Raw genomic sequence first — 26860 nt, forward strand, 5'->3', positions numbered from 1 at the left:
TCTTCATAGACCAAAATCTTGGCTCTAGGAACACTTAGGTAAAGGGGCCATACAAAGCCCTGATAATCTAAAAGGACTATCTCCTCTCCATTCCCAGATATTGAACAGTTTGCTCTAACAAGCACTAATAAGCACTAGTCTCTGCTCTCCTCTGCTCAAGTCGCAGTTGCTGACACATTAAAACTCTCATTCACGAAGGAAATTTAGTGACTGAGGGGGTACAATAAGACATTTCAAATTCTGTGAATATTTTCTATGGCTTTTTTTTTATAGGCACTGACCCTACACACCACTGTAGTGGAGATTACAGGCAAGAGTCAAATGGTTCGCTTTGCATAGAAATAAAACGCCCATGTGGGCTTTATGGTCACATCCACCTGTATGCTCTGACACAGGACAAGCCCCTGGCTTCTGCAAAGCAGACTTCTGCTCTCCCCAGGGGTCTCATCTGACTTTCCTGGTTTATTTATTTAAAGAAAAATGAACATAAAATAAGCAAAGAGTAGTATTTCTAAACAGAAAAGCAATAGGCAGAGCAACGGCAGCATTGCATATTCCCTCCCCCATGGCAGGTGTGAATCTATCTTTCTGGAAGGGGCACTGGACCCCTGGGCAGGGTTCTGAGTGGACACCTTGGTGGTATCCTTCTTTTTAAAAAAGGCATCCATCACTCATTCCATTTGCTTCCACGAGGAGGACAAATTGTGGCAATGCATGTGGACCTATGAAAAAGACTCTGCAGAGGTTAGCCTGTAACATATTGGCAGAGGCTGCCTTGGTAGATGGGTAGATTGCTCTGTTTCCAGGTACTGGCCCTGACCCTTCAATTCAATCTTCATAAAGGTGTCAAAGGAGTCAAAGCGATATTTTTAAACATGTAAGTTTAAAATGTCAGTCTGTTGCTTAAAATCCTACCCTATAGATGATACCCTATAGATGGTACCCTACAGAATGCAGTGACCTATAAGGCCTATGTTACACCATCTACAAAGATGTCTGCCAACATTTCCTCACATCCCTCTATATTCAGGCTGCTTCTCCCAAAGGGAGGTGGGGTCTATTTTCCTCTTCCAGAAGCTGAGCTGGTCTTGTGACTTGCTTTGACCAATAGAAGGTAGGGGGAGAGATGTCATGTGACTTCTTGTCCTAAACCTTAAGAAGCTCTGCGGCTTCCATTTTCTGCCCTCTTAGGATACAGCTTCCATGTAAAGAACCAGAGCTAGACTACCGAATATTGAGAGGCTGTGTGAAAAGAAGAAGGGAGACCCAGCCAACCACTGCCACCTCAGCTGAAGTACCAGACATGTGAGTGAGGATTGTGGCTCCTCTGGCCCCAGTGGAGCAGCGCCAACCTGAGTCATGTGGAGCAGAGATGAACCATCCCCAGTGATTGCTGCCCAGTTGGAGAACTGTGAGAAATAATCATTGGTTGTGTTGTTTTAGGGCATGAAGTTTGGGGTGGTTTGTTATGCAGCAGCAGATACTGAAACAAGGCCCTCAATACCCTCCCTCCACTCCTACTACCGCAAAGCTCTGCCTCCTGCTTCCCCACTTTATTCCCCCATGAAGCCAGAGCTCCAGACCTACAGAGCTACTTGCACTTCAACAATGAGTCGTGGTCTTCTTTGTTGGCATTCCTTTTCACATGTTATTATTTCCAGAATGTTCATCCCGACGTGTCAGTCTGACTCTTATTCATCTTTCAAGATTTGGCTCACACGTTATGTTACCCCCTTTAAAAAGTCTTCTCTGCCCTCTCTTCCCTGGGATATATCTCCTTTACTTCTATATCATTATACTATAATTATTGTTTTTACTGTGATGCTGGTATAATGTTCTTCACTATATTTACAGCTGGGCAGTACCATTCAGAGGAAGTAGAAAATGGAGAGCTTCAAGACAGTGCAGAGGTAGACCTAGGCAACACTGAACAGTTTTGTTGAGATGAAAGGATGATTTCAAAAAAAAGAAGAAAGAAAAGCAGAAGTAAAGAGAAGTACCAGATTTAACTCAAAGGTTTTTAAGCCAGCCTAAGAGAAGTGTGATACCCACTAACAAAAACCACGATAAGGAGTTGGTTTTAGTGTAAAGATAACAAACATTTTTGGTATATTGAATTTGAGCTGCCAAATGAACTTCCAAATGATCCAACAGTATTAGAATCATGGGATCAGAGTTGGATAGGGAGGTCAACCAGGAGAAAAATATGTGGAACTTTTACATATAAGAGTGGCGGCTAAAGTACTGGAAACGGATGCTAACAACATGGAAGGAAGAAGAGGAAATAAAATAAGAAGGCCTAGGAAGTCTTTAGAGAATCCCCAGATTGGGGTTAGGGACGAAAGAAGAGGCACATCATTGGAGTCAGAAGTGGTTTGAAGGCTAAGGGGAAGACCAAGAGAGTTCTTTATGTCAAGGGAACAGAGACTTTCATGGAGGCAACAGTTGTAATATTGAATGTTGCTTAGAGGGCGTGAAGAACGAGGACTGACAGAAGATGATTTGTGGTCACTGCCAGCCTTTGAAAGACCACTTTTGGAGGTCAGTACCAGAGCAACACTCGGTATCATGGAAACAAAGGGAACAGAGAATTTCACAGAAGGGATAGTTAGTGGTGACTAATTGGACAGAAGTGGTGAGAAATAAAGGTGCTGACTTTGAAGAATTTTAAAGAGTTCAAAGAATCCTTTGAAGAAGTTTGATCTAGTCACTACATAACATAAACATAACAAAAATAGTTAAAATAATAACGTTTAAAATGATTAAAAATAATTTAGAGTGGACTCATGATCATCCTCTCATTGGGTCACTCTTACTTGCATAATAACTTACATCCTTAAGTGGAAGAGAAGTGGGGAGAGTTACAGCTCATATACCAGAGAGTGGGTCCTGGTGCTGAGTATGTCCACTGGAGAATGCTGTGTATGGAGTGTGTCTCCTTGGGAAAGGAAGGTCGACGGCTCCTGCTAGGACATGGTAATTCCTACAACTGCTTAAGTTACAACCATGGTATTTGAAACCTTGGCGATATCCTGAACAAAATCAAGCCACAAAAAAATGACAGAGTGCTGACATAAGAGAAAAGAAATTTTAGTACTTCTGATGTATATGTGCCAATATGTTGAATACTATAAAACAGCCTCCACATGCCAGGCACTATGTATGCAAAGATGAATAAGACATAGTCTTTGTCACTGGGGAACTACTAAACCAAGATTTTGGAGCTTAGTTCCCAAGTAACTTACTACAAAATGGACCCAGGTAAGATGAAATAGCAATAATAATTCATATTTATTAAGTTCTTTCTATGTGCCGAGTCCTAGGCTTAGATTTATACATTCTGTCTTATTTAATCCTCATAATAACTTTACAAGGCAGATATTGTTATGGTTCCACTTGCTAGATAAGTAAACTGATGCTTAGAGAGGTAAGCAGCCAGCCCAAGGTCACAGAGCCAGCGGGGGAAGATTTGGATAGAAACTAAGTCATATGATTCCAAATCCCAACTTCCTAATTACTATGCTACACCATCATTATGCTGCTAAAAAAATACTCTTTTCCCTCACAGAGGGCACGGAACACAGTGCTAAACCTAAGTGGCTGGTTTCCAGAAATATTCTGGGGAAGGTGAAGACAAAACAATTCGTCCCAACTGACTGATGAAAACTCTTCCACCAAGACATCTGTAATGTGTGCCTTTCAACAGAGGTCAACACAAGCTTATTCTTGTTTCTTCATCCAAACAAAACAGCAAATCTGCTGTATTCAACTTCTGCTTTTAATTAGTGGCCGTGTCATTCAGCTGCTGCTGGTATGATCTGATAGAAAACACACATTATGGTTTTGTTCATCATGCTAATAAACATGACTTGTAAAACAGGAAGGAATGGAAGGGACCTTTTATCAGATTAGTTCACCAGTCCTTTCCCAAGTGAAGGGAGCTAGTACTGGAGCTGTTGCAAGTCTGCATATCTGAGCTAAGTTACTAGAATCATCAAAGCAAAATAAATAAAAATATAAATAAACCTAGATGTTGACACTCGGCTGATTCCACCTCCCACTCCTCTCCACTGCCCCACCATCTTCTTCTCATCAGATTCTCCTTTGTTCTTTTTTAGCACAGAGCAAATCCTTTTGGTGATCTGTGCCTCAGAATGTCTTCCTACCACTGTCTCTGCCTATGGATCTTTTCAGTTCATTTACTGTCACCTTACCCCTCCTAACAATTTTTTCCCACACTAACCACTACAGCAGATGTCTGGTCCCTTCACTTAATTCTTCATGAACTTAAGGTACCATCTTCTCCAGGAAGCCTCCCCTTGGCCGCCCCTTGCTCGCTAAGGCTGAGTTAAGTGTCCTTCTCTGTATGTTCCTATCTCTACTTGTGCTCACCATACTGTATGACTCATGAGTTCCTGAAAAGAAGGGAAGCTATTCTAGTCATTTCTATATTCCTGGTGCCTTGAGGACTCCTGAATGGGAAGGAAATAAATGCTCAATAAATACAGAATGAATGAATGAACAAATTTACAAGTGAAAAAATATCTACAAATGAAAAAGATCAGAAGGTTTGAAAGACTGCTTATCTTATCTTGAAAAACTACTAGCTCTGAAAGACAAAAAAATCTCATTTTCACCGTATTCCTTCTGCCAGTTAGACACTGAGATTAATAAACTCTTTTCTGGTGCATTTCTGAACAAGCCTGGTAAGGTGCTATCTTGCAAAAATGATGCTAAATACGGTGCCGGGTGGAATTTTATACTGGGAGCTGTTGGCTATTCATGTAGTTTATAGAATAGCACACCAGATGCATTCTAACATAGGATACAGAGTTCCTATAATTTTAGCAGCAGAAATGGAGAAGAGACTATGATACACATTTTCATCTTTGTTTATGTGTTTAAAAGGACATCCTATCCACTTTAAATTCAGAATGACTAGACAATGAAAAATGTATGAGTCTCAGGAAAAAGTGCTGCTGGAAGCTGAATACCTGTTATAATAGAGCTTGTATTCATAAAGACCGACATAAACCATTACCACAAAAGCTCCGTTCTGTTAAAGAAATAGACGTTAGAATCTTGTAAATAAACTTGTGTTTTACAAAGTAGATATTCAAAATAATAAGATTTAATATAAAACATAAGTTGAATCTCATTTTCTTCCCTTAGTTATAAGAATACATTCTTTTAAAGAGGTATGAAAAATTTCAGCATAGAGTTACATAATCATATTGCTTTGTAATTCTTTGGTATGAGAGTGAAACAATTACATCATCATCTTGAAGGAGAGCACATCAAACTTTCTGCAGAAACATCTTCATTCTGTTAACTATTCTCATGCAAATCATGTCAGATCTGAATCAGCATATGAATTCAGATGTACGTACATAAATAACACGTATACTGCCTTGACTAAACACAGTACCACTTGAATATGGGAAGAATGTGTTCTACTATGTTCTTTGACGAGATTGCTGTTTTCAGAAGTTAGGACACTGGCTTCTTGAAGATCTTTGCTGAAAGGCTTTATTCCATTTAAGTATTAATTAGACTTCTATGTAAGGAGATTATTAGGCAAGAAGCAAATACACATCTCCAGAGGTTTTACATTAATTGGAGTTTCTTTGCCTCAGATTCTGTGTTCATGGAATTTAACCTGTTCTCTGGTTCTGTGGTATCAGTTTCTTTTCTTTTCGTTTTTTAGAGGAAACCAAGTAAGTCACAAGGAAGCCCTCGTAAACAATATTCCACTGAGTCCATGAGGTAGTAAGTGTAGGAGACATTTGAAACTCTAGTGTGAGAGGATGAGTCACAGATGCGCATGTATATTAGATGTTGTTTGTCTAGAGAAGTGGGACAGAACAGTGGAAAGCACCAATAGGGAGTTAGAAGCCCCTGGCTCTTGAGTTCCGTTGATGAAGCTCCATGATCCTGCACATCTCCAACTTAGGGCTCGGATTCCTTCGTGTAAAGTAAGGATAGTTTAATTGACGAGTGTGTAAGATACTTATGCTCCCCTTCAAATCTTCTTGGTCTCACTATCTCCAAGGTATCCTAGCTCCAGTGGCGGCTGCCATGACAGACTGTGAATAGACTGCAATCAAAACTGTGTGGGCCCAGCCCAGTGGCCCCGGGCCTCATGCCCATTCTGTGTGCCTTGTGCCTTCTACCCTGGAGATTCCAGGTTGATGCTGAAGGCCAGACCTTGTGGGGACCTATTTGGTGCCCACTCGTCAGCAACTGGGAGGTTGAGCAATAGAAAACTAAAGCAGACAGATAGATTCTTCTTCTTCCTCTCCCCCTGGCCCTCCCCCTGACAGACTGTCCCGAGAAGCAGTCACTTCTGCAGGTTCTCTAAAGATGGTCCTGCCTCACAGGGTTCTCTGTTGGGTACTCAGTGCCCCAGAACTGTCCCTCCCACCTTCCCTTCCTCACTCCTACTCCCTGGGATTACAGTCCTAACTAAAGTAGCGGCACTTAAGCCTGTGCTTTCTGGGGAACTCAAGCTAAGATAATGAGCTCTACATTTCCTTCTACTCTGTAATTCTGACTTACTTTTAGAAGACACTGATGTGTAGTCATTAACTCTTGAGATTGGTATCTTCGATCTTAAAGTCTATTCCTTCTGTGTATTTGATTAAACTCTTTGGTAGCTGAGTTAGCAGCAATGTTTACTCATTTATTATGCACACACTCTGCAGGTTTGGGGATTAGCTGCAGAGAAAGAGATCACTCAGTAGCATTTGGCAAGGCCTTGCTGGGTACAGGTTATGAGGAAGGGATGCTTGGTCCCTGCCTCCAAGAAACGTGGAGGGGCATGGAACTTAAATAAGTGAAGCTACTGTACCTGCGTAGAGAACATAAAAATACCCATGTACTCCAGTAAGTCTATATAAAATTGCTAGAAGTTATCAGAGATAATGTCAGTCTTTAAAACTAGGCAAAGAATATGTCAGTCCCAATCTGACATATACACACTACTATGTATAAAATGGATAACTAATAAGGACCTACTGTACAGCACAAGGAACTCTACTCAATACTCTGTAATGACTGATACGGGAACAGAATCTAAAAAAAGAGTGGATATATGTATATGTATAATTGATTCGCTTTGCTGTACAGCAGAAACTAACACAACGCTGTAAATCAACTATACTCAATAAATTTATTTTTTAAATTGGCCAAAGCAAATATGGAAAGGTTTCATGGAGAACAGAGTTTTGCGTCAGTTTTGCTTGTTTTAAATAATGGAAGAGAGTTAATTTGGTATTTTGAAGGTGGCATATCATTCCAGGAAAGAAGAAATGCTGTGCTGTCTCAGAAGCAGACACTGACACGCAGAATCACTGGGCTGGCCAGTGAGAATCATAGTAATAGCAGAGATGGGTAAAGAGAGGTAAGAAGCAGAAGACCCTAAAGCGTAGGGTAGTGTTTTAATTCAGTAAGAATTGTTCTTTGGAATTTCTGAGCACGGGAAACGAAGTAAGCTTCTGCCACAACATGCCCAAATTTCTCTGCTCATTCCATTAGTTAGATCCAAATCCTGCTTGCATTATGGGGGAAAAGTTTCAATAAGGAGCAAGAGGGAAGAACCACATGTCTCTGTGCAAGTTTGGCATCCCTGAAACTCCACTAGCTTCATGGTAAATCTACCTCTGACGGAGGCATGCTAGATACATCTGTACTTTCATCTCAGCATTGCAAAGCTGCAGGCTTTTAATACTTGCTTCTTCAAATCTTCAGCATAGCTTTTTATGCATCTTTCAATATTATTTGCAGAATGTTGCCATCTTGTTTTTCTTGTGTAATATAGCCGTGTTTACAGTGATAAGAAGAGGAACTTCTCCAGTAGTATTGATATAAGGATTTTGATCATTTCTTAATAAATAAGAAATACCAGTTGAGGCAAAACAATGATTATTATATTTAACGGAATTTTTAAAAAAGTGATGGGTTGTATGACATTAAACATAACTCCCTTCCCTCCCCCCACAAATCGCATAAGTTATTTTTATGTTATGGTTGCTTCGTTTTTTAACTGCTTGCTAACAATATGTCAGGTAATATCTTAAGGCATGCTGTATATTTAGAGCAAAGTCCACCCTTAATAAAAGTAGAAGTAAATGCATATTTTGTCTTATAAATTGTCTTATTGACAATTACAAATTGTAGCTAATATTTTTGTTACATGTGATTAGATTTCACTGTGTTTGTTCTACTTTGCCACATGGCTGATGGAGAAGGGTCAGATTAAGAATAAGAGAAGTTTCAGCTGAGCACTTTTTTTGGTTATTTATTTATGGTACATTGTGGTATTACCTCTGACTCTCAGCTTTTGTGTAGGAATCATTTTTAAGGCAACAATCCTCTTTGTGAAGCTTAGTTACTGAGATGATACAATTGCTAAATCCTTTAACCAGACACTCACATAAACTGGCTACTATGAACCCCCTCTGACAGCAGGACAGCCACTCCTCTGTCAAAGAATCTCATACACCTTAAAGGAGTCAATCACCCAAAGAAACCAGTGACAAAAGACCACAGTTTACATGATTCCATTTATATGACATGTCCAGAATTGGCAAATCTACAGAGACAGAAAGTAGATAGCTTGTTGCTGAGGGCTAGGGGGATGGGATCAGGAGGTGATAATTAAAGGGTAGGGGGTTTCTTTTCGAGGTGATGAAATGTTCTAAAATGACTGTGGTGTTAGTTGCACATATCTGTAATACTAAATACTAATATTCTAAAAAACATTGAATTTTACACTTTAAATAGATGAATTGTATGGTATGTGAATTACATAATATCTCAATAAAGCTGTTATCAAAAAGAAAGAAAGAGAAAGAAGGGAGGTAGGAATAAAACAGGTAAGGAAAAAAGATAAAAGAAAAAATTACACGGCAGTTAAAAAATAAAGTTGCAACCATCTGATCTACAAATTAAGAAATTGCACCAGGGTCAACTTATATGTTAAAAATTAGTCAAGCTTAATTATTTTCATTTTTTTCCCCACATATAAACTAATGATAATATTTTCTTCCTGGATCCCAGGGGATCAACTTGTATTTTCCCCTGAGATGTGAACTCTCACTTTGGAGACAACTGACTTAAAAGGTATGTTTTTGGGGGGGAGGGGGGGGCGGGGGGGTTGCGGTACGCAGGCCTCTCACTGCTGTGGCCTCTCCTGTTGCGGAGCACAGGCTCCGGACGTGCAGACTCAGCCGCCATGGCTCACGGGCCCAGCTGCTCCGCGGCATGTGGGATCTTCCCGGACCGGGGCATGAACCCGTGTCCCCTGCATTGGCAGGCGGACTCTCAACCACCAGGGAAGCCCCTAAAAAGTATGTTTTTAATTCTTAGCTTGTAAGGTTAAAACTTTTGTCATCTTCCTCCAGAGATCCACCATGGTGTCATAAAATAAGAATATGGTTTTTGTGTGTTGTTGTTTTTTTTTACATCTTTATTGGAGTATAATTGATTTACAATGGTGTGTTAGTTTCTGCTTTATAACGAAGTGAATCAGTTATACATATACATATGTTCCCATATCTCTTCCCTCTTGCGTCTCCCTCCCTCCCACCCTCCCTATCCCACCCCTCCAGGCGATCACAAAGCACCGAGCTGATCTCCCTGTGCTATGCGGCTGCTTCCCACTAGCTATCTATCTTACAGTTGGTAGTGTATGTATGTCCATGCCACTCTCTCACTTTGTCACAGCTTACCCTTCCTCCTCCCCATATCCTCAAGTTCATTCTCTAGTAGGTCTGTGTCTTTATTCCTGTCTTATCCCTAGGTTCTTCATGAGATTTTTATGTTTCTTAAATTCCATATATATGTGTTAGCATTTGACCCACCTCCTAGAGAAATGGAAATAAAAACAAAAATAAACAAATGGGACCTAATGAAACTTCAAAGCTTTTGCACAGCAAAGGAAACCATAATAAACAAGACCAAAAGACAACCCTCAGAATGGGAGAAAATATTTGCAAATGAAGCAACTGACAAAGGATTAATCTCCAAAATTTATAAGCAGCTCATGCAGCTCAATAACAAGAAAACAAACAACCCAATCCAAAAATGGGCAGAAGACCTAAAAAGACTTTTCTCCAAAGAAGACATACAGACTGCCAACAAACACATGAAAGAATGCTCAACATCACTAATCATTAGAGAAATGCAAATCAAAACTACAATGAGATATCATCTCACACCAGTCAGAATGGCCATCATCAAGAAATCTAGAAACAATAAATGCTGGAGAGGGTGTGGAGAAAAGGGAACCCTCTTGCGCTGTTGGTGGGAATGTAAATTGATACAGCCACTGTGGAGAACAGAATGGAGGTTCCTTACAAAACTACAAATAGAACTACCATATGATCCAGCAATCCCACTACTGGGTATATACCCTGAGAAAACCAGAATTCAAAAAGAGTCATGTACCAAAATGTTCGTTTCAGCTCTATTTACAATAGCCCGGAGATGGAAACAACTTAAGTGTCCATCATCGGATGAATGGCTAAAGAAGATGTGACACATATATACAATGGAATACTACTCAGCCTAAAAAGAAATGAAATTGAGCTATTTCTAATGAGGTGGATAGACCTAGAGTCTGTCATACAGAGTGAAGTAAGTCAGAAAGAGAAAGAATATGTTTTGAAATGGATAGATCTGGGTTTGGATCTTGACTCTGCCACTAAGTAGCTGAGACTCATCTATTTTCTTCAACTATAAAATAGGGATAAAAATACATATCTCTCAGGGCTGTCATGAGGACTAAATGAGACAGTTGATATAAACTTCCTACTACAGTATCTGGTTCATGATAAATACTCAGAATAATAGCTCTTATTACATTTTAGCACACTTCATAAGTACCAAATACCCTTATTGATTACTTAAATATATCTGTATGATTGCATTGATACGTTGAGAAAATATTGCTAACATGCATCCCAGATTTATTTCCTGAAGTTCTGACTAATTAATTTATTCCTAAATATGGAAAGTTTAAAGGATTCCTGCTCTTCGTAAGTTGGGGAAGGAAAGCAAAAAAAAAAAAAAAAAAAAGCAAATGAGGAATTTTTAAGGCGTCCTACCTGACATGACTATTATGAAACTAACAGATCTTAGTTTTAAATAGGAATTTCTGACTTGAATTCTCACACTTGCTAATATCTTCTTGGAGATTAGGAAAGAGATGACTACATTTTAGGCCAGCTGTGTTGCTGTCTTCTTTCTTGATGCATTTTTAAATGACTTTGACATTTTTCATTACAAAATGTTTTTAACTTTGCATTTTAAATTGTTAGTGAACCCTAAGGCCAAATGGCAAACATTTAACTTTCAAATCTACTGAATAAATAAAAACAAAGAAAGTACAAGTGGACTGATGACTCACTTTCTTTAAAAATAAAGACCCATGTCAAATTCCATTATTTTATCCCACATTTACCAAATTTGTATGCATGAAGTGTAGTGTATTTGAAGGAGAGCAAATTGGGAAAATTAGATTCCACTAAGTGCTGAACTTCTCCACACACAATTAAAACCTGCTTGAAAAATGTATAATCAACTGAGATCATCAATTATGCCTTTTACTTGGAAGAACTTAACAGGGAACTCAGGATAAATAAATAGGGAAGCCATGCCTCATTTTAGAAGACAAATATATCTATCTGCCTTTGCTTTCAAGTCATAAGAAGATTCTCTGAGTGGAGACTAGCTGACATTTTCCACCTCATTCTTTGCATCAAAAGATGATACCAACTGCCCCGTCACAAGGATCTGAGAGTAAAGGAGTATTTTTATCTCAGTACTTCTGACACACTGCCTTGAAAAACAACTCAAAATTACATCAAAATCCAATTTTTGCAAGATGGGCTAGAAAACATTTATTCTAGAGGAAAAGGTCTTCTGAAAGAGTGAACATTGGCTATTTACCATAATTAAATGTTATCTATTTAAGAGATTTGACCTGTTGAAATTTCTATTGTAGGGATGATTCTAATATAAAAAAATCTATTATTGCCACTTCTGCTTCAGGGTTAAAAGAGGAAAAGGCAATTAGAAGATCAGAAGGAAGGGATGTCCTTAAATGGGAAATACCAAAAGGTTCTCAGCTGCCTTTAAGATGGAAGAGGACAGAATTGGGGGTGACGGGTAGTGGGAGGACCTCCTGAGGCCAGGCAATCGAAGGAGGATTTTTAAATTTTTAAGACTTGAGGCAGGAGTGGGGGCTGGTGGAAAAAGAAAAAATAACAATGTTAAATCGAAGAATTTGTTCAAAGACAACTCAGGTTGGTTCATAAGGTACACAATGTTCCAACTTCTTAAAAGGTGCTAAGACTAAGCATTATGGTAAACACAGCAGGCCCCCCAAAAATATCAGGCAAATTACAAACCAACGGAGCCATAGTGATTTTTTTTCTGAAAATGAGCCTTCTCATTAAATTCATGCTCTATAAAAAAGAGATTAGCCTATTCTTATAAGTAACGTAGCTGCCAAGGCTATGACTGAAAACCAGCCTCAGGCGCTCAAGTCGTATTCTTTAAGAACAAGGAAGAAAAGAAAAATGAAGGGTCACTTATGTAAACATAAATCGCACACTCACGTTCTCTTCCTTGAGCTCATTGTGAAATGCTGTTGAAGGTACCAGCTGTGCTCTGAGACACTGGCTTTGGTGAAATCCAGTCCCCGGGGTGGGAAGGGACAAGGTGAGGTGCCTTCCTAACCTTCAACACGGCTTCAGTCGGGTTGGCCCTCTTACAGCAGACACTGCTGGGGAAAGCAGTCACTTACTGTCTCCAACAGAAACCATTTACAAAGCCCTTTCCTTCCTTTTCAAGATTTGGGGAAATCCAAGCAGTTTCCGATCTTTGACACATTTCACCTAGCTCACCTGTGTCACTTAGTAAAGGCTGCAGCAGTGTGTCCAAATTGTCCAAGGCACAGAGGTCATCCAATGAGTATGTGGCAAAATATGAAAGAAGACAATGTTAATGGGAATGGCCTCATTCAATGTTTTAAAGTTCGACTAACAGGGAAATTAGGTAAAACTTCAAGAGCTAAAAACAAACACTCTAATTTTATTTCTAACAATTTTTTTTTTTTTTTTTTTTTTTTTGCTAAAGGAGTATTTCCTATCCCTCCACCTCTCCTCCAGCCTAACTTCTTGAAACCACCTATCCTTAGATGAAACAGCTGCAGTGATGCAGCCTGGTGGCTGGGAGCAATGCTGAGGCATTACCACAGCTCCAGCACACTGGTAAACCAAGACGGCTCACCGCCTGCTTGAGATGCCTCACCTATCAGCAATTTGGGATCAAGGAAATATAGGAAAAAGACGCTTGTTATCCCCCTTTGTTTTTAAATTACAGAAGCTTATAGCATATACCTCTTGACCATTTGTCTGTCTTCTTTGAAAAAATGTCTATTCAGGTCCTTTGCTCATTTTTTTAAAATTGGGGGTTTTTTTGGTTTTTTTGTTTTTTACTGCTGAGTTGTATGAGTTCCTTATATATCGATATTTGGGATATTAACCCCCTTTATTAGATATACGATTTGCAAATATTTTCTCCTGTTCTGTAGATTGCCCTCATTTTGTTGACTGTTTCCTTTGCTTTGCAAAAGCCTTTTAGTGTGATGTAGTCCCGCTTATTTTTGCTTTTGTTGCTTGTGCTTTTGGATTGACACCTTAAAGTTTTAATAGTGACTGTGAAGGTGATTTGAATAGAGTCTGAATATCATTTCTTTTCTCTTATTGATCTATTTACGTGTGTGTGTGTCAGATGGAAAACAAGGGAGGGGCTAAAAAGGTGTCGGTTTTGGAAGTGTAAGTGAACTGATACCTGAAGTACCTGTCTCCCCAGCACACGGTCTGCCAAAGAGATTAAATTCAAATGAGTTGTGTGTGGCATGCATAATGATGGACACATTTTGTTTCCCTTAGTGCTCCTGAGGACTAGTTAGTTTATGTATGAAATGGATTACTTTAGATAGACTACTGCAGGGCTAAATAACTTCACTACATCTTTAAAGTAAAAATAGCAAATAAAATGAATCAAGGTGCAGCATCTAAAATGATGTATGCATTCTACTGAATTTAATTGAATTCTAATTAAATTACTTAGAGCAAGATAAATTAGATTATTTTTCAAGCACATTTTAGATAAACCTAATGAAGTTCTATGAGTAAGACAGGCAGAATGGGCTTTGTTTAATGACTCAGTTACTGATATATTCCCTAAGAGTGAATAAGAGGTCAGATTGACCTTGGGTCATTTCTTCCTTGGGTGAGACGGATATTACATTAACTTCAGAAAGAGTGGCTAAAAAGAGACTAGGATTTACTTTATGTTGATAGTGAAATAACTTATTGAGACATTTAGTTATGTGGGTGTCCCCCTATATTTTTTCCTCTCAGGCTTTGAGTTCCCTGGCATAAGAATACTTTCTATTGGGAAGGAAAACAGAGGACTAAAAACAGAAGGCTAAATCTGTGTCTTGAATCCCATGGAGCAGATTGTGTTAGGTGCAAGGAAGGCAGAGAGCTAAAGAGAGGAGGGCACAGAAGTATCAAGCTGGAGGAAGAGTCAAGACTAGGGTAGGTTCTACAAGTGAAATGGACCCAGAACCACCTCCTCATGCCACTCTGGGGAGGGGAAAGGCACAGACATCTGGGTGCACTGGCTTGGCAAACCATTTAGGGAAGCTATATCCCAGGAACCAGGGCTCCTAGCCTGAATCGATTTCTGTGCCCATGGGTGGCATAAAACTCACAAAGCCCCTGGATTCCAATGGACAGTGCAGTCTCGGAAAACATGCATACTGGTAGTCCAGTGTGTTTTGATATGCATGACAGCCTGAGTCATCTGTGTGGCCCTAAAGGAATGGATGGGATTGGCAACAGTGGGATGCCAGGATTTGGGGAGAATTGGGAAGAAAAGGTACCCTTCCCCCAAATGGCTGAGAGAGAATTTCCTCTGAGTCCAAAGCCAAGAAACTTGGAGTCAGATTTAATTTGTTTTGTGGAAATCTGGGGAACAGAAGGTCTCAATTCCTTCTACTCTTGGAAAACCTTACTTCCATTTTGGTTAGCTAAGAAGTCATTCATGAGTAAAGCATCTTGCTTCCCTAAAATACCCCCTTTTCCTCTTCTTTTGGAAATGTTTGGAATTTTACTATGGGGACGGACTATAGTTTCTTTGACTTTGGGAGAGAGTGACAAGTTAAGTCTGAGAGGAGGGGGAAGGGGCAGAAAAGAAAGGTTCACAAAACTAAAAGACACTTAAATTATGTGCTAAAGGATGAATGAAGTGTAGACAGGATGACGTGTAATAATACCTAGAAAAATAGAGCTATTCATATGACAATTATTCATTTTTTAAAACTATGACATATAAAATCAAAGGAGAATGGCTTAAAAACCTGCAAACATTACCTAGCCGTGAATGAATGGACATTGCTAATCTACATTCAGGTGAGAAATGAGGCCCTTCGAAGAACAGAACATGATAGCTGCTGTGATACATATTTCATAAAATGTTTTCTTACAGAGTGTTCTCTTCAGTGCATTCCCAATGCTGTCTGAGCTGGATCAGTGAGAGAGATGAAAGGCGCCAGTTTTCTCACTAAACTTACCCTTTCATGTTTGGCACACAAACTTTTGGTTCAGTTGGCAATCCCAGAACACATCTGCAAACATTTTCCCGTTTGGTATTTATGGAAATATTTATTGAAACTATATGAGTGGAAATAGAGCAAAACTACTGAACTACTTTGGGAGTCTCTAAGAACAAAAAGGGGAGGGATGAAAGTAGAAGGATTAATGAGAGAAACAAGGCTCCATCCTCGACTAGCACAAAAATTCCTTCAAGATATAAATACTGTGATTCAACTATAATAAACTTAGAATCTGGAAGAAAAAAATGTTTTATTCCCATCAAGGCATAAATGTTAGCATAGAGACCTAAAAGCCTCAAATAGAGACACTCAAATAGACCAGAGGGTATTTTTTAATGAGCTTTGTTAAATGTTCCAGCACCATGGGGACAATTCTATATCTACTTCTCTTCAAAGATGAAACAAATACAGACATAGAACAGTGTGTTTAATGGGTTAGTGACTATAGATTACACACAAGACAAGGGTAGGGAGACATCTGAATTCTTCACAAGTATTCTGAGGTAAATGTAGACCATTGCTAACACCAGGAGAATTATAAAAAAAAAATAATGCTAACTTATAGTACAGCATGGCCAGCTAAGGGCAGGCAGTGGGGAGGAGATACTACATGCTCACAGTAGGGCATCATGGGGAAGGCACTGTAAGAGAGACAGTCTGTCAACGTCAATTCCTGCAATCGACACGATGGCAATGACTTAAGGGTTTCTGATCGTCTGTGTCCTGGTCTTCCCTAAAGCCCAGTGCACGAAGTGGGAACCCAGGAAGCCCAGCCTTTCACAGGATCGCTGGCAGAAGTGAATATCTGGCTTCCGGACCTAAGAGGAAGATCTAATTCAAGATCCCTCACCCCCCAACTATGTGAGACAGGTGGTCTACACCTGATGCTCTTTCCCCTCTACAGAAATATTTGGAAGAGAATTGGTGAGGGAATTGTGTTGGAGAGAATGTGAATTTTGTACAGTGTATTTAGTTGTAGTGTCAGAAATTGCCCAAATGTGCTGTCCAAGCTCCAACTTCCCTTCACTCCATGAGCAGCAAAGGTCTTCAGAGGGTTTAGAAGCCAGCAGGTGTTTAATCTGTGCATGCAGGGACAGATGCTGAAATTCAACTGGACTGTGAAGCAAGTGGGAAGTTCAGCTGGCCTGCAGGGCAGCCACGCCAAATGAAGGGCCCGGGCAGGTCCTCCACAACAACCAGCACAGATGGCCGGTACCGAACACCCAAATACTTCCAAAGGTGGAGATTTCATAATCCTCAATCCTCCCCTTTATTTCATATGCATCTTTTTTGTTAAAAAACATCAACAATATTTCTGCTGTAGAAACATAAGAGTTCGAGTAGCTTTGACATTTCTTGAATAGCATTTTTGAGAGAATGCTACGATTGACAAAGAGTTTATAACCTGGAGAATAATTTTTGAAGGACAGAAGAGTTATTAACTTCTCAGTTTATTCGCATGCTACTAATTAGGAGCCATACTTGAAATGTGGCTATTTTGAGTTTTAATGGCTCTCTGGTAAACTTGTGTCCTGAGCACGCTTACACACTAAAGGTGGGGTATGGGGCAGGATGCCTCTCAAAGTGCCTACCATGGTCCACAGCTATTTTAGAAATACACATCATAGTAAAGGGGCATTGTTTACTCAGAAGCTCATAGAGGGGTGACCTACTTGACCTTCTCCATCTACTGATTTAGCCTTTGTATATATAACCTCTGTTAACAAGTGAGCTTTCCAAATTCATCCCTCACTTTGAGTAACAGAACAGGAAGTCAAGATTCAAATTTTAATCCCTGGTTTGACAAAATGAGAGGCAAAACTTAAAGAGAAAGGAAGACAAGGGGGAAGAGAAGGAAGAGCAGGAGGAGGAACAGGGGGAGGAAGAGGAAGGAAGAGGAGAAAGTAGTACATTCTGATGTTTACTTCTGCTGCTTTATGGAGGGAAGCAATGGCAGGTCTCTAAAATTGCAGTTCTGAGCCACTCTCCAGGTGTGTACACCTTGAAGGGCTTTTCTTTCATATGTCATTAGATTTTTCTAGTCCCTGGCTGCACATCCCAGGAGAGGCCTGCCTCATACGGTCATACTCAGAAAGCAGAGACAAACAGAACGGTGCTGCCTACATCAAGTCACCTTGGTCTAGGTCTCTGCTTCAAATTCACCTTGGGATTGCATTTATTAAACCCAGCAACACGTGTCCTCATTCTGGGGCTCAGCACTAGTTACTCACCAGCCTTCATCCACAACGTGCTGCTGTGAGCAGCTCATTTGCGGGCCAACACATTTCTCCTGGCTTTCATGCCCCCAGAGTGCTGAATCAGAGCTGGAAACAGCCAACGTTTCTAATTCTCTGTCTCCAACTGGACAGATGATAAAGCAAGTGTCCCAAAGGCCGGGAGGAGAATTTCATAGTAAGTAATGAGATAACAGAATATAAAATGCAGCCAAACTACTTTTCTCTATGAAGAAGACCTTGATCTTGTCCACCAACGTATTCTTCTTTAAGGCCCAACACCCACCTTAAGCAGTTCACCTTTGGACATGGTACCAAGGGCTGTCCTGCACAGCCACTCTCTTCTTCTTCTGTGATGCGGTAATCTGTTCCTCTTACTGATATATCTTTATTAACTTCAGATTTTATAAAGATTTGAACTTTCAGAAGTGGGTTGTGTTCCATCTTCTATAGAAAGGACATAGATAGATGGACATCGTCAAACACACGACACATTAAGGCTGCCTTGATGGTCTCAGAGACACTTAGGAAAGAGAGATATCAAGACATGGGGAAGGGATGGACAGGTGTTAACCATGAAGGCTCTCCATGGACAGAAAGGTCAATGCTTCCAAGACACAGACCACTAGATCATTCAACTGGACAATGCCATGCAGCCCCTGGGCATCCAGTGAGCAAAACAGTGACATGGTCCTAGTTACAGAGACTGTGATAAGGAAGGTCAGAGCAGATGCGTGTGATCACCTCTAGGAGTTTAGTGGTCTATCAGTAAATCAAAGAATCCATTACTTTTGACATGTTAAAAAAGTCTGTAAGCAACAACACCACCACCAATAACAAAATAGTGTCCTGGAGCTCTGTGTTACAAGAAGGAAAAGAGAAAAATAAATAAAAACTCTTTTTCCTTGAGAGTTGAAGGCTATTTTCTGTAAATTTAACTCCAAAATGGAAATCAAGAGAAAACATTCTTCTCTCTGGTAATTCTGCACACTGAAATGTTTCTTTGCAGTAAAAATTGGCCTATTTTATTCTATCGATATGATTAATCTTTTTATAAACTTGTTCTAGGTGGAAATTCATTTTTTTCCTAGCCAGATATGTTGCCATTTATGCATCTAAAAGCTAGTTTTAGTGCAAAGAAATGACATTTTTTAAGAACCTAAAAATACTATTACTATTATAATAGCATTACTATATATAGTATTATATAAAGGATTATGTATCTGACACTTAGGGAGTTTATAGAATTTTTGTGACAAAAGACTTAACCATATTTATGTGGTGTTACTTATTTCTAGAAAAGCCTGTGTAAGAAAAGAAGATCATTGATCTTAGCATGAAGATGAAATAATTCATCAGTACGGTGATACATATTATTTATATCACTATATATTTATATATTTCTATATATGTAGTGTGTGAATATTATAATATGTATAGAATCTTAATATAGTATAATATAATATGGCATATATTCAGCTGTTGTTGATTGCCAGAATGTAAAATTTAGAGTTATTGCATCAATATGCAAACTTATTAAGTAGAAAAGGTGACAGCTCCCGTGTTTAAAAAATGGGGCAAGGGCTTCCCTGGTGGCGCAGTGGTTGAGAGTCCGCCTGCCGATGCAGGGGACACGGGTTCGTGCCCCAGTCTGGGAAGATCCCACATGCCACAGAGCGGCTGGGCCCGTGAGCCATGGCCGCTGAGCCTGTGCGTCCGGAGCCTGTGCTCCGCAACGGGAGAGGCCACAACAGTGAGAGGCCCACGTACCACAAAAAACAACAACAACAAAAAATGGGGCAAAACATCTCCTGCATTACTGACAGTGGTATATACTGAGATATAACCATGTTCATATCCTTTGATGCTTTCAGTAATCTCCTATCTGAGAATGTATTATAAGGAAGTCATCCAGAATTTGGAAAAACTAGACTTGCATCACAATTATTATTCATAGTGACAAAAATTGGAAATGACCTAAATGTTATTATAATAATGGTTCATTAAGTTACACTGCATCACGGAGGACCTTCACGATGGCGGAGGAGTAAGACGTGCAGATCACCGTCCTCCCCACAAATACATCAGAAATACATCTACATGTGGAACAACTCCTACAGAACACCTACTGAATGCTGGCAGAAGACCTCAGATGCCCAAAAGGCAAGAAAGTCTCCACGTACCTGGGTAGGGCAAAAGAAAAAAGAAAAAATAGAGACAAAAGAATAGGGACAGGACCTGCATCTCAGGGAGGGAGAGGTGAAGGAGGAAAAGTTTCTACACACTAGGAAGCCCCTTCACTGGCAGAGAAGGGGGGTGGTGGGGAGGGGGAAGATTCACAGCCACGGAGGACAGCGCAGCAACAGGGATGCAGAGGGCAAAGTGAAGAGATTTCTGCACAGAGGATCCATGCTGACCAGCACTCACCAGCCTGAGAGCAGCTTGTCTGCCCACCCACTGGGGTGGATGGGGGCTGGGAGCTGAGGCTCGGGCTTCAGAGGTCATATCCCAGGGAGAGGACTGGGGTTGGCTGCGTGAACACAGCCTGAAGGGGGCTAGTGTGCCACAGCTAGCCAGGAGGGAGTCTGGGAGAAACTCTGGAACTGCCTAAGAGTCAAGAGACCATTGTTTCGGGGTGCATGAGGAGAGGGGATTCAGACCACCGCCTAAACAAGCTTCAGAGACGGGCATGAGCCGCAGTTATCAGCGCAGACACCACAGACGGGCATGAAACACTAAGACTGCTGCTGCCGCCATCAAGAAACCTGTGTGCAAGCACAACTCACTATCCACACCGCCCCTCCCGGGAGGCTGTGCAGCCTGCCATGGCCAGGGTCCTGTGATGCAGGGACAACTTCCCTGGGAGAACACACGGCAGGCTTCAGGCTGGTGCAACATCACACTGGCCTCTGCCACCGCAGGCTCACCCCGCATTCCGTGCCCTGTCCTCCCCCCGGCCTGAGTGAGCCAGAGCCCCCTAATCAGCCACTCTGCTAATCCGCTCCTGTCTGGGCGAAGAACAGATGCCAGAGGGCGACCTACATGCAGAGCCAGGGCCAAATCCAAAGCTGAACCCCAAAAGCTGTGTGAACAAAACAGAGAAAGGGAAATTTCTACTGGCAGCCGCCTCAGGAGCAGTGGATTAAATCTACACAATCAGCTTGATGTACCTTGCATCTGTGGAATACCTGAATAGACAATGAATTCCCAAAATTAAGGCAGTGGACTTTCGGAGCAACAGTAGACTTGGGGTTTGCTGTATTCGACTGACTAGTTTCTGATTTATATATTTATCTTAATTTAGTTTTTAGTGCTTGTTATCATTGGTGGATTTGTTGATTGGTTTAGTTCTATTCTTTTATTTTGCTATTACTTTTTTTAATAACTTTATTTTATTTTATTTCTCTCTTTCTTTCTGCTTTTTCTCCCTTACTTCTGAGCCATGTGGCTGATAGGGTCTTGGTGCTCCGGCCAGGTGTCAGGCCTGAGCCTCTGAGGTGGGAGAGCCAAGTTCAGGACATTGGACCACAAGAGACCTCCTGGACCGATGTTATATCAATCAGCGAGAGCTCTCCCAGATATCCCCGTCTCAATGCTGAAACCCAGCTCCACTCAACAAGCAGCAAGCTCCAGTGCTGGACATCCTATGCCAAACAACTAGCAAGACAGGAATACAATCCCACTCATTAGCAGAAAGGCTGCCTAAAATCATAAGGTCACAGACACCCTAAAACACACCACCAGATGTGGACCTGCCCACCAGAAAGACAAGATCCAGCCTCATCTACCAGAACACGGGCACCAGTCCCCTCCACCAGGAAGCCTGCACAACACACTGAACCAACCTTACCCACTAGGGGCAGACACCAAAAACAATGGGAACTACGAACCTGCAGACTGCGAAAAGGAGACCCCAAACACAGTAAGGTAAGCAAAATGAGAAGACAGAGAAATACCCAGCAGATGAAGGAGCAAAGTAAAAACCCACCAGACCAAACAAATGAAGAGGAAATAGGCAGTCTACCTGAAAAAGATTTCAGAATAATGATAGTAAAGATGATCCAAAATCTTGGAAACAAAATAAAGAAAATATAAGAAACGTTTACCAAGGACTAGAAGAACTAAAGAGCAAACAAACAATGATGAACAACACAATAAATGAAATTTAAAATTCTCTAGAAGGGATCAATAGCAGAATAACTGAGGCAGAAGAACGGATAAGTGACCTGGAAGATAAAATAGTGGAAATAACTACTGTAGAGCAGAATAAATAAAAAAGAATGAAAAGAATTGAGGACAGTCGCAGAGACCTCTGGGAAAACATTAAATGTACCAACATTTGAATTATAGCGGTCCCAGAAGAAGAACAGAAAAGAAAGAGACTGAGAAAATATTTGAAAAGATTATAGTTGAAAAATACCCTAATATGGGAAAGGAAACAGTCAATCAAGTCCAGGAAGTGCACAGAGTCCCATAAAGGATAAATCTAAGGAGAAATATGCCAAGACACATATTAATCAAACTATCCAAAATTAAATACAAAGAAAAAATATTAAAGGCAGCAAGGGAAAAGCAACAAATAATATACAAGGGAATTCCCGTAAGGTTAACAGCTGCACTTTCAGCAGAAACTCTGGAAGCCAGTAGGGAGTGGCAGGACATATTTAAAGTGATGAAAGGAAAAATAACCTACAAAGAACATTACCCAGCAAGGATCTCATTCAGAATCTGAATCTCTCATTCAGATTCAGAGAAATTAAAACCTTTACAGACAAGCAAAAGCTAACAGAATTCAGCACCACCAAAATAGCTTTACAACAAATGCTACAGGAACTTCTCTAGGCAGGAAATACAAGAGAAGGAAAAGACCTACAATAACAAACCCAAAACGATTAAGAAAATGGTAATAGGAACATACATATTGAAAATTACCTTAAATGTAAATGGATTAAATGTTCCAACCAAATGACACAGACTGGCTGAAGGGTTAGAAAACAACACTCATATATATGTGTCTACAAGAGACCCACATCAGACCTAGGGATACACACAGACTGAAAGTGAGGGGATGGAAAAAGATATTCCATACAAATGGAAATCAAAAGAGAGCTGGAGTAGCAATTCTCATATCATACAAAAGAGACTTTAAAATAAAGACTATTATAAGAGACAAAGAAGGACACTACATAATGATCAAGGGATCGATCCAAGAAGAAGATATAACAATTGTAAACATTTATGCACCCAACATAGGAGCACCTCAATACATAAGGCAAATGCTACCAGCCATAAAAGGCGAAATCGACAGTAACAGAATCATAGTAGGGGACTTTAACACCCCACTTTCACTAATGGACAGATCATCCAAAATGAAAATAAACAACGAAACACAAGCTTTAAATGATACATTAAACAAGATGGACTTAATTGATACTTATAGGACATTCCACCCCAAAACAACAGAATACACTTTCTTCTCAAGTGCTCATGGATCATTCTCCAGGATACATCATATCTTGGGTCACAAATCAGGCCTTGGTAAATTTACAAAAATTGAAATCATATCAAGTATCTTTTCCAACAACTACGCTATGAGACTAGATATCAATCACAGGAAAAAAACTGTAAAAAATACAAACACATGGAGGCTAAACAATATGCTACTAAATAACCAAGAGGTCACTGAAGAAATCGAAGAGGAAATCAGAAAATACCTAGAAACAAATGACAATGAAAACACTATGGCCCAAAACCTATGGGATGCAGCAAAAGCAGTTCTAAGAGGGAAGTTTATAGCAATACAATCCTACCTCAAGAAACAAGAAAATTCTCAAATAAACAACCTAACCTCACACCTAAAGCAATTAAAGGAAGAACAAACAAAACCCAAAGTTAGCAGAAGGAAAGAAATCATAAAAATCAGATCAGAAATAAATGAAAAAGAAATGAAGGAAACAATAGCAAAGATCAATAAAACTAAAAGCTGGTTCTTTGAGAAGATAAACAAAATTGATAAACCATTAGCCAGACTCATCAAGAAAAAAAGGGAGAAGACTCAAATCAACAGAATTAGAACTGAAAAAGGAGAAGTAACAACAGACACTGTAGAAATACAAAGGATCATGAGAGATTACTACAAGCAACTATAAGCCAATAAAATGGGCAACCTGGAAGAAATGGACAAATTCTTAGAAAAGCACAACCTTATGAGACTTAACCAGGTAGAAATAGAAAATATAAGCAGACCAATCACAAGCACTGAAATTGAAGCTGTGATTAAAAATCTTCCAACAAACAAAAGCCCAGGACCAGATGGATTCACAAGAGAATTCTATCAAACATTTAGAGAAGAGCTAACACCTATCCTTCTCACTCTTCCAAAATATAGCAGAGGGAGGAACACTCCCAAACTCATTCTACAAGGCCACCATCATCCTGATACCAAAACCAGACAAAGATGTCACAAAAAAAGAAAACTATAGGCTAATATCACTAATGAACATAGATACAAAAATCCTATACAAACTACTAGCAAACAGAATCCAGCAGCACATTAAAAGGATCATACACCATGATCAAGTGGGATTTATCACAGGAATGCAAGGATTCTTCAATATATGCAAATCAATCAATGTGATATACCATATTAACAAACTGAAGGATAAATACCATATGATAATCTCAATAGATGCAGAAAAATCTTTTGGCAAAATTCAACACCCATTTATGATAAAAACTCTCCAGAAAGTAGGCATAGAGGGAACTTACCTCAACATAATAAAGGCCATATATGACAAACCCACAGCCAACATCATTCTCAATGGTGAAAAGCTGAAACCGTTTCCACTAAGATCAGGAAAAAGATAAGGTTGCCCACTCTCACCACTACTATTCAACATAGTTTTGGAAGTTTTAGCCACAGCAAACAGAGATGAAAAAGAAATAAAAGGAATCCAAATCAGAAAAGAAGTAAAACTGTCACTCTTTGCAGATGACATGATACTATACATAGAGGATCCTAAATATGCTACCAGAAAACTACTAGAGCTAATCAATGAATTTGGTAAAGTAGCAGGATACAAAATTAATGCACAGAAACCTCTTGCATTCCTATACACTAATGATGAAAAATCTGAAGGAGAAATTAAGGAAACACTCCCATTTACCACTGCAACAAGAAGAATAAAATACCTAGGAATAAACCCACCTAAGGAGACAAAAGACCTGGATGTAGAAAAATATAAGGCACTAATGAAAGAAATTAAAGATGATACAAGCATATGGAGAGGTATACCATGTTCTTGGATTGGAAGAATCAACATTGTGAAAATGACTATACTACCCAAAGCAATCTACAGATTCAATGCAATCCCTATCAAACTACCAATGGCATTTATCACAGAACTAGAACAAAAAATTTCACAATTTGTATGGAAATACAAAAGACCCCAAATAGCCAAAGCAATCTTGAGAAAGAAAAACGGAGCTGGAGGAATCAGGCTCCCTGACTTTAGACTACACTACACAGCTACAGAAATCAAGACAGTGTGGTATGGGCACAAGAACAGAAGTATAGATTATTGGAACAGGATAGAAAGCCCAGAGATAAACCCACACACATATGGTCATCTTATCTTTGATAAAGGAGGCAAAAATGTACAATGGAGAAAAGACAGCCTCTTCAATAAGTGGTGCTGGGAAAATTGGACAGCTACATGTAAAAGAATGAAATTAGAACACTCCCTAATATCATATACAAAAATAAACTCAAAATGGATTAAAGACCTAAATGTAAGGCCAGACACTATAAAACTCTTAGAGGAAAACATAGGCAGAACACTCTATGACATCAATCACAGCAAGATCCTTTTTGACCCACCTCCTAGAAAAAGGGAAATGAAAACAAAAATGAACAAACAGGACCTAATGAAACTTAAAAGCTTTTGCACAGCAGTGGAAACCGTAAACAAGACGAAAAGACAACCCTCAGAACGGGAGAAAATATTTGCAAATGAAGCAACTGACAAAGCATCAATCTCCAAAATATACAAGCAGCTCATGGAGCTCAATATCAAAAAAACAAAGAATGCAACCCCAAAACTGGCAGAGGACCTAAATAGACATTTCTCCAAAGAAGATATACAGATTGCCAACAAACACATGAAAGGATGCTCAACATCACTGATCATTAGCGAAATACAAAATAAAACTACAATGAGGTAACACCTCACAGTGGTCAGAATGGCCATCATCAAAAAATCTACAAACAATAAATGCTGGAGAAAAGGGAACCCTCTTGGGCTGTTGGTGGGAATGTAAATTGATACAGCCACTATGGAGAACATTATGGAGGTTCCTTAAAAAACTAAAAATTGAATTACCATATGACCCAGCAATCCCACTCCTGGGCATATACCGTGAGAAAACCATAATTCAAAAAGAGTCATGTACCACAATGTTCATTGCAGCACTATTTACAATAGCCAGGACATGGAAGCAACCTAAGTGTCCATCGACAGATGAATGGATAAAGAAGTTGTGGCACATATATACAATGGAATATTACTCAGCCATAAAAAGAAATGAAAATGAGTTATTTGTAGTGGATGGATGGACCTAGAGTCTGTCATACAGAGTGAAGTAAGTCAGAAAGAGAAGAACAAATACCATATGCTAACACATATATATGGAATCTAAAAAAAAAAAAGGTTCTTATGAACCTAGGGGCAGGACAGGAAGAAAGATGCAGATGTAGCGAATGGGCTTGAGGACACGGGGAGGGGGAAGGGTAAGCTGAGACGAAGCGAGAGAGTGGCATGGACATATATACACTACCAAATGTGAAATAGTTAGCTAGTGGGAAACAGCTGCATAGCACAGGGAGATCAGTTCGGTACTTTGTGACCACCTAGAGGGATGGGATAGGGAGGGT

General features: G+C 39.8%; 1 protein-coding gene across 1 annotated transcript in view; it reads right to left on the reverse strand.

The window, feature by feature from the left end:
- The window catches only part of SLC35F1 (solute carrier family 35 member F1), a 412454-nt gene that overhangs the window by 166856 nt on the left and 218738 nt on the right, over nucleotides 1-26860 (reverse strand). The window lies entirely within an intron of this gene.

This window comes from Phocoena phocoena, chromosome 12 (genome assembly GCF_963924675.1).
Source record: "Phocoena phocoena chromosome 12, mPhoPho1.1, whole genome shotgun sequence".
NCBI classification, from domain to species: domain Eukaryota; kingdom Metazoa; phylum Chordata; class Mammalia; order Artiodactyla; family Phocoenidae; genus Phocoena; species Phocoena phocoena.